The following is a 14,499-nucleotide window of genomic DNA, read 5'->3' on the forward strand; positions in this document are numbered from 1 at the left end:
GGCTACTTCAAATTAGCTGCACCCTGGATTGCAACATTTGCCTGTGATCATCTTCAGTGAGGTCTGTGTAGTGCTACAGACAGGACCCTTCTCACTGTTGTAGCACTACAGCGGCCAATGAATCACATTGGCATAATGCACTCAAGTTCTGCTCTAAGTGTTATTGTGCAGTATGTTGTTCATTTTTCCCAGCCATTATTTATTTCAAGTAGTCGAATGTTAAACTACAGATTTTTTTTTTTTTTTTAGGAAGAGTTCCATCTACCCCTTGCTTACCACCATATTAATGTCTGAATTAAGCTATATAGAAAGAATCTGACAATGATGGAAACCTAGAGTTCAACTTTTTTACAGCCTTACAAAGACTTGTAGCACATCTGCCATACTGAAGATAAAGTAGCTAGATCTGTGTACTTTTGATATGGGTAAGAGAGTTTTTAGTCCCCAGAGAGGGTCCCAAACTGAAGTTAAAAAAAAAAAAAAAAAACTTCCAGACAGATCTTTTACTGTAGTGTTTTTCGTTTTCTCTCTCTGCCAAAATTTCAGTTATTTTTCTTCTGACATATTGAATACTTTCTGCAGCTACTTGTTAAGTATTACTATTGTATCCCACCTATAGCTTGGTGTGTCACCTCAGCTGTTACTCCTTTTTATTACTATTTCTTTATCACATCTGCACTTCGTTATTACCACACCTTCTGGTTTGACAGATCTATGTACTATATCTGACTTGTAATCGCCACAGTTTCATCTCTCTTAGAGTGAAGTTTTCAAAATTACTATTGATGTCCCTGATACATGTTATGACTAAATCACCTACACCACCATTGTTTTCTGTATCTGCTTCCCCCTTAGCTACTATAGTATCTTTTTTTGCTTTAATCTGGTCACCCCAAGAAGCAGGCTGTTAGATTACTTTTCCCCCAAATAAATAACATCATGTCCCCCTTTCTGGTCTTACTTTGATATCCCATCTGATCACAGCTGCCAAACATCTACAATTTTCATCTGTAAACCATTGCTAGGCTCCTTTAAAATGTCCAGGACACAGTACTTTTGTAGCTGAGTAAAGTAATCGGTTCTGCTTATACAGGTATAGATAAAAGCAAACGTGTCTGGTGCTTTTAGCCTGCATACATATTTGACAAGAAGACAACTTATTTGAATAAGCATTTTATTTATTTATATGATTTACTTATTTTACATGTTAATTGATTCAGCCATGAGACTTTCACAGCTCACAAAAGTTGCAGTCCTTGAATATATGGTACAAGCACGAATCTGATTATTTATTCATCCTTTATTGACTGAGTTAGACCCACTGGGCTCGTAGCCCCTTTTCAGGAGAAACCCAAGGTGGTGGTTATACTTCTAGGGGAAATATGACAGGGCATTGAGGAGAAAACCCCCTACCCTTTCAGTAGGTGCCGTGGGATCTTTTACATCCACCAAGTCAGGCAGATGGGACAAAGGTTTAACTTCTTATCTGAAGGAAGACACATTCAGGAGTACAGCACTCATCTTATGCTCTGCAGGGTCAGCAATCCATCTGCCTGGTATGGCAATAGAAACCAAAAAAATAAATAAAAAAGAGTTGTTGACTTAAGGGTGTGTTTTTAAACAACCCAGCAAATATGCTGGCTGTTGGTTTGCTTGCAGTCTGCTATACTTACTGTCTCTTCCTCCCACCATAATAATATTACTTAAAGTGTAACCATTGAGAGCACTGGATAAGCTGCAGGGCTTAGCAGCTTGTAAAATAGGTAATAGTTGTAAGAAACTTTCCAGCACCACCTGCTGCTGTGATCTTGTCGTACCTAACAAATTACAGTCAGGATCGTAGATGCATAAAACAGTGTGTAGGATGGGCACAATTAAGTTGTAAACAAGGTGCACTAATGTGCACTGCACCAGACAGTATGAATTGCTGTTAGTCTGACTCTTTTGTATAATGACTGCTTATTTGTGCATCTGCTACAGATCTGAGAAAAACCTGTAATGTTCGTATGGTAAGGCCAGCAAAATACATATGGAAAGAAAAAGGTTAAAGCACTCCATGAAAAAAGTGGCAGTAACCTGTGACACTTGCTGTGTGTTCATACAGTTTGTTTATGGAGCTAACAAAACAAGTATACTCAGATGCATGGATAATACTGGACATATGACATATAAGCAGCGATATTATGAATGTGTAGTTTGTGAGTGATGTGTATATACAACTGGCTAACAGTAATTGTTGAAATAGTTTACCTTTACTTCTCAGTCCGACCGTGTTTTTTTTTTTTTTTCCTCCTGTAATTGCTTTTCCAAAGCCCTGGGGTGCATCAGTCACCATTGATGTATGCAGGCCAGGGCAATTTTCTCATAGTTTTAGTTTACAGCAGCACACAGTTTGTACTATGTTGTTTTTTCCACTTATTTTTACTGTAAGTGATTACCATATCTATTGATTTATAGTTACACTTCTAAAGTCTGTCTTTATGCAGCTGCAGTAGGTCTTTAAAAGAAAGTGTGTCTCCAGATTAGTACTGACTCAGTGCATGATGTCAGCATGACTTAATCTGGTGTGGTGTTCTTGCAGATTTAATAGTGATGTTGGTGAATGACAACATGTAATAAATCTGGATTTCTTTTTTTGTGATGAGCTTCACATTTTTAAAAGAAAGAGAACAGATTTTTTAATAGTTTACTAGGTCTTTTATGCATTAGTTTAGTTTTTGATCTGGTTCAGTGTCATACAAGAATGAGTTCATAGCTTTATTCCCGGGTACACTGTGGGTAAAAGGTGACAAGCAAAAAGATGTAGTTCAGGGCAGGGTTACAGTCCTACTTAGATGATGGAACTCAAGTAAGTGATCACTGACCAAATGTTATGTTAAATATCAGTATAGTAGTTTTGTTTCACTTACGCTGAATGACAAAATGTTGCTTTTTTAGGTTTCTGTGAGAGAAGTTACCCTAAGTAAACAGTGAGATGCAGCATATAGCATACTATAGCAATAACCCACGCCTGGGTGTGGGTAATGCTAAATTTACCCACGGTTGGTGTGGTTTGGTCCCGAGGGAGAAGCCCGAGGGACCAAACAAAGCCAACCGTGGGTAAATTTAGCATTACCCACACCCAGAAGTGGGTTATTATTATCTCATGACATTATTTAAGAAAAGAAACTATTACTTTTCTTAAATAATGGCATAGTATAATGCCTGTTTACTGCCCTTCCGCAGATGTCTGGCATCCGGCAGTTCTGATGTACTGGCGCCTGCGCGGTACATCAAACTGTGAGCAAAAGCAACAGTGAAAGCAAGATCTCCGTTGCTTTTTTAGTGTTTCGCTATGTTAAATGAGTTTAACATAGCGAGACAGTTTTAAAATAAGCAACGGAGATGTCCGTTGCTTATTTTAAAACTGTCTCGCTATGTTAAACTCATTTAACATAGCGAAACACTAAAAAAAAGCAACGGAGATCTTGCTTTCTCCGTTGCTTTTTTTAAAACACTGTCTCGCTATGGTAAATGGGTTTAACATAGCGAGACAGCTTTAAAATAAGCAACGGAGATCTCCGTTGCTTATTTTAAAGCTGTCTCGCTATGTTAAACCCATTTAACATAGCGAGACAGTGTTTTAAAAAAACGAGTTATACTAATGGAAAAAAGTCCGGGCGACCGGACCTTTTTCCATTAGTATAACTCGATTTACAACGGGCACGCTGGCCAATCAGCGTGCACGTTTTGGGGGGGGGTCATGGTATAATTTTCATTAAATAACCAGAAAAGTAGGATTATTCTTGGATGTACCTTTTCTAGTCATAACCCAGGCCAGTGTAAATTACAACTAATATGCTGCAGCCACATGCAGTTGCTTTACTCTGTACAATAACACTGATGCTGACATGAGTGGTTTTACAAAAGCTGTTGCTCAGCAGCTTTAAGATATGTATAAAATGGATAACATACCTCAAAAACATCAATACGGTAACAGTTGTGTCAGCAACTAACATGGTTAAGGCTACCTTAGCAGAATGTTAGGGAGGATAGGATAAATCTGTACAATTTCTCTCTGCTGACATTTGTGTTTTAAAGTTATTAGTTTTTCTGAGCCTTCTATAATTCAGTGTCATACCTTTCAACTGTCCAGATTTTCACCTCATATTTTTGGTCTGTTCCTCATAAAATTTTTGTTTTTGTGGCAAATCACTGGGATGATCTCAGGATTGAAGTAACTAATGACATTATACATTTGAGTTTCAGACTTCATATCTGTCGGGAATTGCATATCAACACAGATCCTATTATTTTAGCAACTTTGTAAGTTTATAAGAACAATATCCCTATTTTCGTGTCTTTGAACCCCCCCCCCCCCCCCAATCATGTCAGGTTTTCTCCAGATTTCTTGTACTAAGAGATTGAGAAGTATGTTCAATGTACATACATATACATTGAATGTGATGTGTAAATGCCAAGGGGGCGATCTGCATATGAACCAAAGGCAGAAGCCTGAACTGGATGCACCTGCTTCATTGTATATTTTTAGATTTACATCTGTCATTTAACTGATGCACTGTAGCCTTAGGAATGCATGCAGTTTGGCTGAAGAAATGCAGAATAAAAGTACAGCTCAGCACTGTAGTTGCTGATGTTATTTCTCCTGATTTATCATCAGCTATCAAAGCAAAGTTTTAGAATGCTGTGAAGGTTTGATATCAGACTTGCAGTACCTCACTCGTAGGCTGTCACCCATCAGTGTGTGAGAATACTGTTCGATTAGAGGCTGGCACTGTTAGGAAGCCATCTAGAAGTAAAATATATTTTTCCACTATTAGTCAAAGATAAGTAGAATGTGTGTACAGTTCTTTCAGAGAGGGATATTGATTAGCCAAGGAGCAACCACACTGAGTATTATAATCTGCCTTGGTCTATCATAATTTCATGAGTAGTCTGGGTGGTATTTATACTCTCCGTGGAAACTTATGGAAAGCATCATCGATCATCCCCACTGAAATAGTCTTGTGCGTTTCATACAGAATTACTAAGCATTGCAGAAATATTCTGCTTCCAAACAAGCTCTCTAGGTCACACATCCTGTTTGAATATGTTCAGAATTGTCATTCATTTTTTTTTTTTCATGGTTGGGTATTTTCATAAAAGTAATTCCTGGTGTTTGAGTTTTCTTCTTTTTGAACAGTAGGTGAAGAATTACGGTCACTTCCACAAAAAAAAGTCCTTGAACTCATTTGTTGTAAAACAGATTTACAAGCATAGAGGCTGCTGAACTGCATTTGGAGAACGGGTCATGATTTAACAACAGTTAATAGGATATTTATGGTAAATTAAAGACTGTAATAACTATGACCCAGCGACTGTAGTGGAACAGACTAAATCACAGAATAGGTGGTAAATGTTAAGAGTTACAGGAAGAAAGTAAAATGAAGTGTTCTAGAGAAAGCCACATGGATGGCACTTTAGAGATGAGAATTAAGGTTGGTAAGCTGTCTCAATTTGCCTATTTTCTGACTACGCAAGTCACTTAGAAACAGTGTTCTTGCTTTTATTTTTTGAATTAGCTGGTTAACAAGCAGCTAATACTGACAATCACAAATAAGACAGTCATAGCATTATTAGTAATGCAGACTTCCTAAGCTACTTCTAACTGTAGGTTTTGTGCAAAGAATTTTTGTGTGTTTTTGTTGTATTCAATATATTTATTTATTTTGCATTTGACGACTACGGTAGTTCAACTGGGCACAAAGGCCCCTTTTCAGTGGAGGGTCAGGAGAAAAAAGCTCCAGTACATGTAGTACAATCAAAATCTTTTAAGTTATATAATATCAGCCATGTCAGGCAGAATACAATTAAAATAAATGTTGTAAATGTCAAAATAGATAAGACAGCAGCTATGCATACAAGTAGTAAAGCTTCTTGTACCAATTATGCCCTGTACAGATGTAATTAAATGGGTGTGCCTTCGGTGAAGGTTGGACGTCGAGCTGGCACCTCAGCGTTTGTGAAAATCTACTGCCAATCATTAGCGGACCGGCATTCTGCTGTGGCGACCCCTAACCGGGAAAATCCGAAAGACAAACAACAGAAATAGTTAAATAAAAACTCTGCCTTAGGATAGTTGTCACGAATGCAGAGTACAGAGTTACTTAGGTGGAAAGCAAAAGGTTGGTTTACTTTTGAGATGTGAATGAAATGAGAGATAAAAAAGTTAAGAAAAGCATAAGTAGAAAGTGGGGATGGGGGTGAAGACAGATAGCTGGTAACAGACAATACCTCTCAACCTCTTAGTGCAAGAAATCTGGACAAAGCCCAACAAAATGGGAGGACAAAGGCCCAAAAATAGGGACATATTTTAAATATTGCTCCTATAAACTTAGGAAGTTGCTAGAGTAACAGGGTTTGTTTAAACACATAATTATTGAAGGATTTGAAAGCTAATACTCAAAAGTATGTCATTATGTTGTGACTTCAGTCCTCAGATCATCCCATTGATTTGCTAAAAAACACACATTTTATGAGGATCAGAACAAAAATATGAGCCAAAAATCTGGACAGTTGAGAGGTGTGGACAGAATAGAGGAATACAGAGGTATAGTAGAAGAGGAAGAAGAAAGCTGTGATGTTATACCTATCCTGGGAATGTAAAACTACAGAGCAAGGATGTTGAGAGGTGTTTTCTTATATATGCTTTAAATGTTGATTGTCAAGAAGCCTAAAAGCACATGGGAGGCATTCCAGTGGGTAGCTACAGAGTTTGAGTATAAGGGTGCTCTCAGTACATTTTGGGATTTAGTGATGATGAGGAAGAGTTTGTCTTTAGAGCAGAAAACTTTGGTCGGGTGGTAGTGTTTGAAGCATGCTTTTTAGAGACAGACACTTACCAGAGTAATATGTTAGAGGATGAGCTGATTGTAGTGAAAATGATCTAGAAGTTCAGTCCAATTTAGTTGTTTAAAGGCAGAACAGGGATGAATTGTAAAGGAGTGACTTGCAGTAAAGCAAGCTGTTTTATTATAGCATTGTTCCAACTTTGTTGGCGTGGACATTTGTAGATTAGTAAAGAGTGGGTATGCATTACAGTAGGGTAGGTAGGAGGTGGGCTTTAGCTATGATTTCTCTGGTTCTGTCTGAAGGTTTTTTTTATATATATAGGAGGATGGAGATATTGGTGTTTTTTAGAGGTGAAAAGTAGTAGTATCGTTTTTTGGGGGGTTTAAATGTTAAACAGGAGACGTCCAAGTATGGAACTTTGTGACACTCCTACAGTAATGGGTAGACATGAGTATTCTTGCTGCCGTTTGACTTCTTGGAATCTGTCTCTTAGGCAGGTGTTAAACCAGGACGTGGGAGAGAAACCTAAGGAGGAGAGGTTTAGTAATATTTTATGGTGAGAGGGGGTGTCAAATTCGTTTTACAGGTCTAGGAATAAGGGAGATACTAGGTTTACCGTATTTCATTTTTTTATTAATGGTGTCCGCAAGTGAAGTAGGGCAGTAGTGGTGGACTGGTTGAGATGAAACCATGTTATATGGGGGAGAAAAGATTGTTTATGGTTAGGTATTGCAGTAAATAGGAATGGATGCACTTTTCTAATATTTTAGGTAATGGTGACAGGATAGCAGTTGGTCTTAAGTTGGAGTAGAGAGGTATGCATGTGTTTTTCCAAATGGCTGGGACATGAAATTCTAGAATAGATTTGTTGTAGTATAGATATTGGATGTAACACAGCCTCAGTTGCAATTTTTAGAAATTCAGGAGGAAGGTTGTCTGCAGCAGAGCTTGTGTTTTTTTTTTAGCTTTAGGAGATATTTTGTTGTGGTAGAGGTAGGGACAGGTTTGAGTGAGAAGTGAGCTTCCATTGAATTTTTAGAGAGTTCTTCTAGCAGATTAAATTTCTTTTTTTTTTTTTTTTTTTTTTTTTTGTGGAAAGCTCTAGAACATATTTCCACTTAAGAATTCTACACCAATCAGGCAAAATTTAAAGTCCCTACAAGCTGACCACCTGTTGCAGCAGTGTTAGTGGGTTGTGACATAGTATATTAATATCATAATAATAATACTCATAACCATAGGACTCGGTCTTATTTATAGGCTGGTGTTCCACTGGACAGTCACATTTCCACTGAGTCATATTTTTATACCTAGTATTAAGAGTATTGTCTTTTAGAAAAATGAAAACTGGTGCTATCTCACTATCAGTACTTTTTTTTCTCAAACTTTCCATCCATGAATACTAAGAATGTTAGTATGGGAAGTGCAGTTTGACTTCACAGCAGTGCTCAAAGTTGGCACTGACCCAGTGTAGTCTCACCCCACTCAGACCAACATATTAATTTACACCATGCAGATCTACCTTGCTTTAAAGTTACCAGCTACCTCCGAATAAAGGCCACATCTTGGGATTTTGTATTTCTTTTGTGAACTTAGTGTAACTTTTATACTGCCTGCCATACAGCATTGCCAAACCAGTTTTAGTGACAAGGGTCTACAAAAGTGTCCACACACACGTGCATATATGTAATGTACAGATTTATTATAGAATATATAATTCAAATATATATACTAGTTTAGGTTCTGTGCAGACATTTTGTAGGCTGACTGTTATTTTCCCTTCATATAAACAGCTTCCCTAGTGACATCACACATACTAATGTTATTTTATATGCAAGTGACTTGGTCCTTGTCATGCCAGGGCTCTCACTGGGTTGGATACCCAGGGAGAACTTTAAACAGAGTTTCACTGAGACTGCCAGGGGCTCATGAAGAAAAGACATGATCAGCACTTCTCTAACACAGTCTGTGTTTGGAATGAGTCGGGATTCTCCCCTTTCTGTTTCTGATAACTCATAACTGCCCAGTTGCTTTTGTACAAATCTGTAGTGGTCTAGATCTATGAATAGATGTCTATCTTGCATTCAGCCAGTATACAAAACTGATTTCTCTTCTGATAAATGTCCAGCTCCAAGCTGCCTACATTCAACCTTAATTTGAAAGAAGAATGGCTGTTGATAAGTGTATTGATGCCTAATTTCACTGGTTAGTGTTGCTCATTTCCCCATTACCCTTCCAGCGTACAGTAATTGCAATTACTTTGAATAAAATCTGTAGATTCCTCTCTTTTTTGCACAGATCCAACTGTCTTACTATTGCTGATAGCGCTACCTTTGTCTGTCATTCTGTCAAGCATAAATTAATTTTCTAATAGGTTCATAGGTAAATAACTAGGCTACCTGCCCTTATGTGCCATTTTAAGCCTAGCCAGTTTCCATTTTGTGTTAGATTGGCTGTACCCATCCTTTGGCCAATAATTATGTATTACTGCTGTTGAGAATAACTAGGGTCATTCCATTGATAATCTGAGGGGACCCATGCATGGGAGCTGCCTCTGTCCATTAGTAATACAGTAAGCAGTCCTGAGGTAAGTTTTCTGTTTCCCATCAATAGAGCCAAATTGCACTTGAATATGGACAGGGATGAGCTTTGTTTTACGTGAACTGGCAGTCTTTTCCAGAGCAGCGATATCCTCTGCCAACTATACCTGTCCCACCAAACCATTCTATTGATGTTGCAGAAGAGGTTTAGATCCCAGACCCAAATATTTCTGATGCCATTTAACTTGCTGATATGCAGTAAATTCGTCAGTACTTGATTGGAGGATTCTTTGATTGCCAGACACAGGTTACCTCTTAGTAGTCTTAGGATACTGAGTGTAGTCAGAGGGCTTTGATTCAGTCCATGTGGGTTATATTGTTTAGGCCTTTTATCCTTTTAGTAAGATACGTGTGTGGGCATTCCTGTTGTTGCATGTGCCTGGACAGGTACATGCCAGCCCAGGGTATCATACTCAATGATGGGCCCAATGAGTATTGAGTAAAGGGGGACAATTACATCCCTAAATCTATACAAAATCCCTTTGTTTAAAAGTTGTGTAATGTAGAAGGATGTTCATAGGATTATGAACACATGTTAATGGAAAGTTGGATCACTGTTCACACAAGTTTCCAAATCCTGAACAACTAGGTCATTTCTTAGAGGAGTATTGTCAATGTAGAAGTTCTCCAAAGTGATGACGTCCCAAAGGATATGATGATGATTTTTTTTTTTTTTGCGCATTTAGTTTCAGGCCACAATTTTGGCACCTGTTGTTTACTTGAGACAAACCTTCCTGCAGGATGGCCAAGTTATTTGGTAATTCAGTGACTCCTGATAGCTTGGAGACATCTGCAAACTTAGTCAGCCAGAGCCCTTTGATATTGGCTTTTACTTCAGAGAAGTAGATGCCAAACAAGAGTTGCCGCAACACAGAACCCTGGTGGACTCCACTGGTGACTGGCATCTTTGTGTAGGTATCTTCCCGTATATTGATTTCCTGCATTGTATCTGTGAGCCAGGTTTGTTCCCGACTTATTTAGATTTTCTGCTAAGCCTGAGTGGGGGATTGTGTCAAAATCTTAGGCGAGGTTGAGGTGGGTGGTCTGTAACATTTTACTTTATCCATTGCTTTGATGGCCTTTTCAAGTAAGTCTACCAGGCTGAGTAAGTATGACCTGCCCTTGACCAATCCCAACTGAAAAAAAAAACAAAACAAAACTACAAAGTGAGGAAAAGTCTAGGCTGTATGATCCTAAATAATCTGTGCATATTCCCTTATTGTTAAAGACCAGTACAGATCCGGATACTTTCAGCTGTCTGACAGATGGTTTGTTAAAGATATTATGGTAAGATTAGATGCACCAAGCTCTTGTATATTGTACTTAATGTGCATGTTGGGAGAACAACTGTTAAATAATTTGCATCATAAGTAGTGAGACAAATGTAGAAGCTAGGAGCAAAGCATTTGCAGTGACCATACAAAGGCTTTGCATGCCAGTATTTCCTCCTGTATTGACAATAGCGTGTATAAGCTTGAACTTTTCCTGTACTTTGCCTATCAGTTGTGATGTTAAAGCCACAGTTTTGCAGTCAGAAAAAAGTGGTAAGAGTATCCTGTCTACCTGTAAGATGGACAATGCTGTAAAGACTGATTCACACTCCAAGGCTTCCTAAGACTTCCTAAGACTTCCAGAGAAGCAGTCAGTATCCAGGCTCAGGTGGAGCTCTTTAACTGCAGGAAAGTAAGTGGGGGATCAGCATCCTAAACAGAAAAGTGCCTTTAGAAAATGCTACTGCAACCCTCAACCCCGTCTAGTAGCTTTTTGCTCTGCCGATTCACTTTGCTTTGCAGGGGGTAGTTTGTGAATGCTTTCAGAGAGTGAGAGCACAAATACTCATTCAGCTTCCATAACAGAGAGGAAATTCAAAACTCGTATATAACCATTCTTACTAGATGTACTTTGTGGGGCTGGAAGTTATCGAATAAAGTTGTGTGACAAAAAGCAACAGGCGAGTTTGCTTCTGATTCACGGCTCGAGTCCAGGGGATCTACGCTTGCTATTCTAAGAGTTATTGTTGTTTTGTTCCACTTTGGTTACTAGTTGCGAAATGGCAGAGGTGGATTGTCTTGGGACTCCATTGAGTCGTGAAGAGTACTCTACACTACGGTCGGAAGTGACGTCATTACAAGGAGACGTCAACAGGCTCCTTGAACTTGTGCAGAAGCTCACCGAAGCTGTAACAGCTGGTGTGGAACCAGCAAAAACTATTCAAAGTATTCAAGCCAACACGGAGACATCGCAAGTGGAAGCGGTGTTGGTGGAGGTTACCAGCGAAGCTAGTGATATCCCTAATGGACAAGGTGAAGGGACTAAAATACACGATTTGGATATAGGAGATGAAAACAGGGACATATCAATTGAAGCTGATTTTACGTTTGATTTCAGCTTATTTCACACTAACAGTGAGAATATGAGCACGCCCTAAAGAGCAGCGTGCTCCAGTACGGACATATTCAGCTATTGCCAAGAAGGCAAATAGCAAAAACAAAGGTACTGTAAACTTAGATAAGATATCTAGTCCTAAACCGAAAGGTATTCAGAAAAGGGATTATCGGGAACGTGTGTTAAATGTATCTAAAGTACTAAATGAATTTTTAGCTGATGAAGATAATTTTGGGGGGAGAAATACAAGTGAATACAGGCAAAAAGTATATGAATGTGAGGAAAATGTTACTAATGATGTGAAATCCAGAATTTATTTATTGGGTAAAAAACTAATACAACTTAAAAGTGTAAAAGTGGACAATGCATATCTTGAAAAATGTATTCAATTACAAGTGGTACCAAAAGGTTTGAGGTTTTCAAACTACCACTGGGTTTAAAATATTCTTCAAAAATTGAGCAATTGTTTAACAAAATGTTCGACGATTTTGGCTTTTCGTACATGAAAGCACTTTTGAAATGTAATGAAGAAAACATTAATGCCCTTCTACAGGAAGTAGAATGTTTAAATGAATCTATTATAAAAGATGTGGATTTTGTTGAATGGTATGATTTATATTCCAAACAGTTTACTAATGCAAAAGTAAAGTGCATAATGTTTACCATAGAAAAATGAATAAAATAGAGCGAGATTTGGAAATGTATAGGACAGGAAGAGCATACATCTGGCCTAAGTATACAGATGAAAGGGAAGGGGTATTTGAAGTAGTTGAAACAAAAGGAAGAAGAAGAAAGTATAGGTTGAACGAAGAAGAAAATTTTCAAGGGGGGCGATTTTACCCGGCACCAAAAAGATGGCAGAGGGGATACAATCATTAGAGAATACAGATGGAATGATTGACGGAGAAGGTGGTGGAAAAAGTGTACAGAAGCATGCACCCCCCACCCCTGTAGACAACAGAATTAATGAGAAGGCGTCTACTTTTTGTACCAGTATTAGTATACATGAGGAAAATCCAGTAAGGCATCCGAACATACATTGCTTTGAAGGGTTTAAAGTATACAACTATACACAAGTTCAGGTTACTACGGAAATTACTACATTGTTTAGCAAGGGATGAAATTCATACCCACAGTTAAATTTGATATTTTTGATGCCATAAAAGAGGTGAAATTATTCTGTAGAAGACTTAATCTTGCTATACAGTTCAATCAAGGCCAGAATAAGGGAAAAGGAAACACTAATTGTAACAAGTTAACTAAGAAAAGCACGTACATTCCTGTATCTAACGCACAGATAGCTTTATACGAGAAAATGGTTTGTAAAGATTTACACATTTTACACAGGAATATAAAGAATAACAAGTTAGATTCCACAGCTAATAAGGACAATTTACTAACTGAAGAAAGGAAATGTTTAGAGAATCTCATTATGAATGATGAGATAAGAATAATGAAGCCAGATAAAGGTGGTGGGATTGTGATTTTTGAAAATAAAGAATATCTAAGGGAAATACAGAAGATCCTAAATGAATCTGGTAACTACGAACAAGTGTCGTTGAACCAAATAATTACAGGATATAGAAGGATAGATTTTGCTGTAGAGGAGTATTTATTAGATAGAAGAATAACCAATGAAGTATATGAATTTTTCAAAAATGATTTTCCATTATTATCTAAAATTATAGGAATACCTAAATTACATAAAAATCTGGAACATCCACCTTTTAGACCTATTATATCTGGCTCCAAATCGAAAACATTTAAGTTAGGGGTAGCCATTGACTACTGGATGAAACATATATATACTAAAGTTAACCACATAGTAAAAGATTCATGGGATTTTTGAGCAAACTAACGGATGAAGTTTGGCAGGAGAATTTGATTTTCCTCACAGTTGATGTGAAAGATTTATTTTCCAGTATACCGGCAGATATTGGTCTTGAATATTTTTGTAATAGCATGACCAAGTATTCAGGTTGTAGTTGGGACAGGATCAATCTCATCATGGATATGATGGGGCTGGTCCTAGACCACAACTACATCTTCCACTCGGGTCAACACTATAAACAAACTCGTGGTGTTGCAATGGGGGCTTCTTGTGCCCCCATTTTTGCTAATTTGGTTATGCTCGAGTGGGAGAACAAGTACATCTTCCCAAGTGAATATTACCAATACATCGGATTATACACTAGGTTCCTGGACGACATGTTTATTTTATGGAAAGGTCCAGAAGAGAAGATACAAGAGTTCTTAGAGTACCTTAATAACACCACGGAATTCCTCAAATTTACCTACCAGTATGACAAAGTGGGAATAGCATATCTGGACACTTGGATTAGTACTACAGGACAAGGGTTTGAGTCTAGAATATACAGAAAACCCACATTTTCAAATGACTACATACATTATAGCAGTTGTCATCCTGGCCACATCTTTCAGTAATGTAGTTAAAGGCCAATGCATAAGGATAGCCAGAATGTCATCGACTAAGGAGATTATGCAAAGTGAATTAGATACTCTTTTAAGTTATTTTTAGATAGAGGTTACCCTAAACATATGTTGACCAACATTACGTCTTATGTTAAGAAAGAATGGGGTAGTAAATATGTACCACTACTGGGTACAGGCAGTATGGTGAGTACTAAAGTCCAAATAGACCGAGATAATAGAGTATGCATCA

At 37.9% G+C, this 14,499-nt stretch overlaps 1 protein-coding gene across 1 annotated transcript in view; it reads left to right on the top strand.

Annotated features, from left to right (window-relative positions):
* The window catches only part of SLC15A4 (solute carrier family 15 member 4), a 1,071,506-nt gene that overhangs the window by 898,774 nt on the left and 158,233 nt on the right, over positions 1–14,499 (top strand). The gene's annotated exons all lie outside the window — the stretch shown is intronic.

This window comes from Protopterus annectens, chromosome 4.part0 (genome assembly GCF_019279795.1).
Source record: "Protopterus annectens isolate FY-2018-M chromosome 4.part0, PAN1.0, whole genome shotgun sequence".
NCBI lineage: Eukaryota > Metazoa > Chordata > Ceratodontiformes > Protopteridae > Protopterus > Protopterus annectens.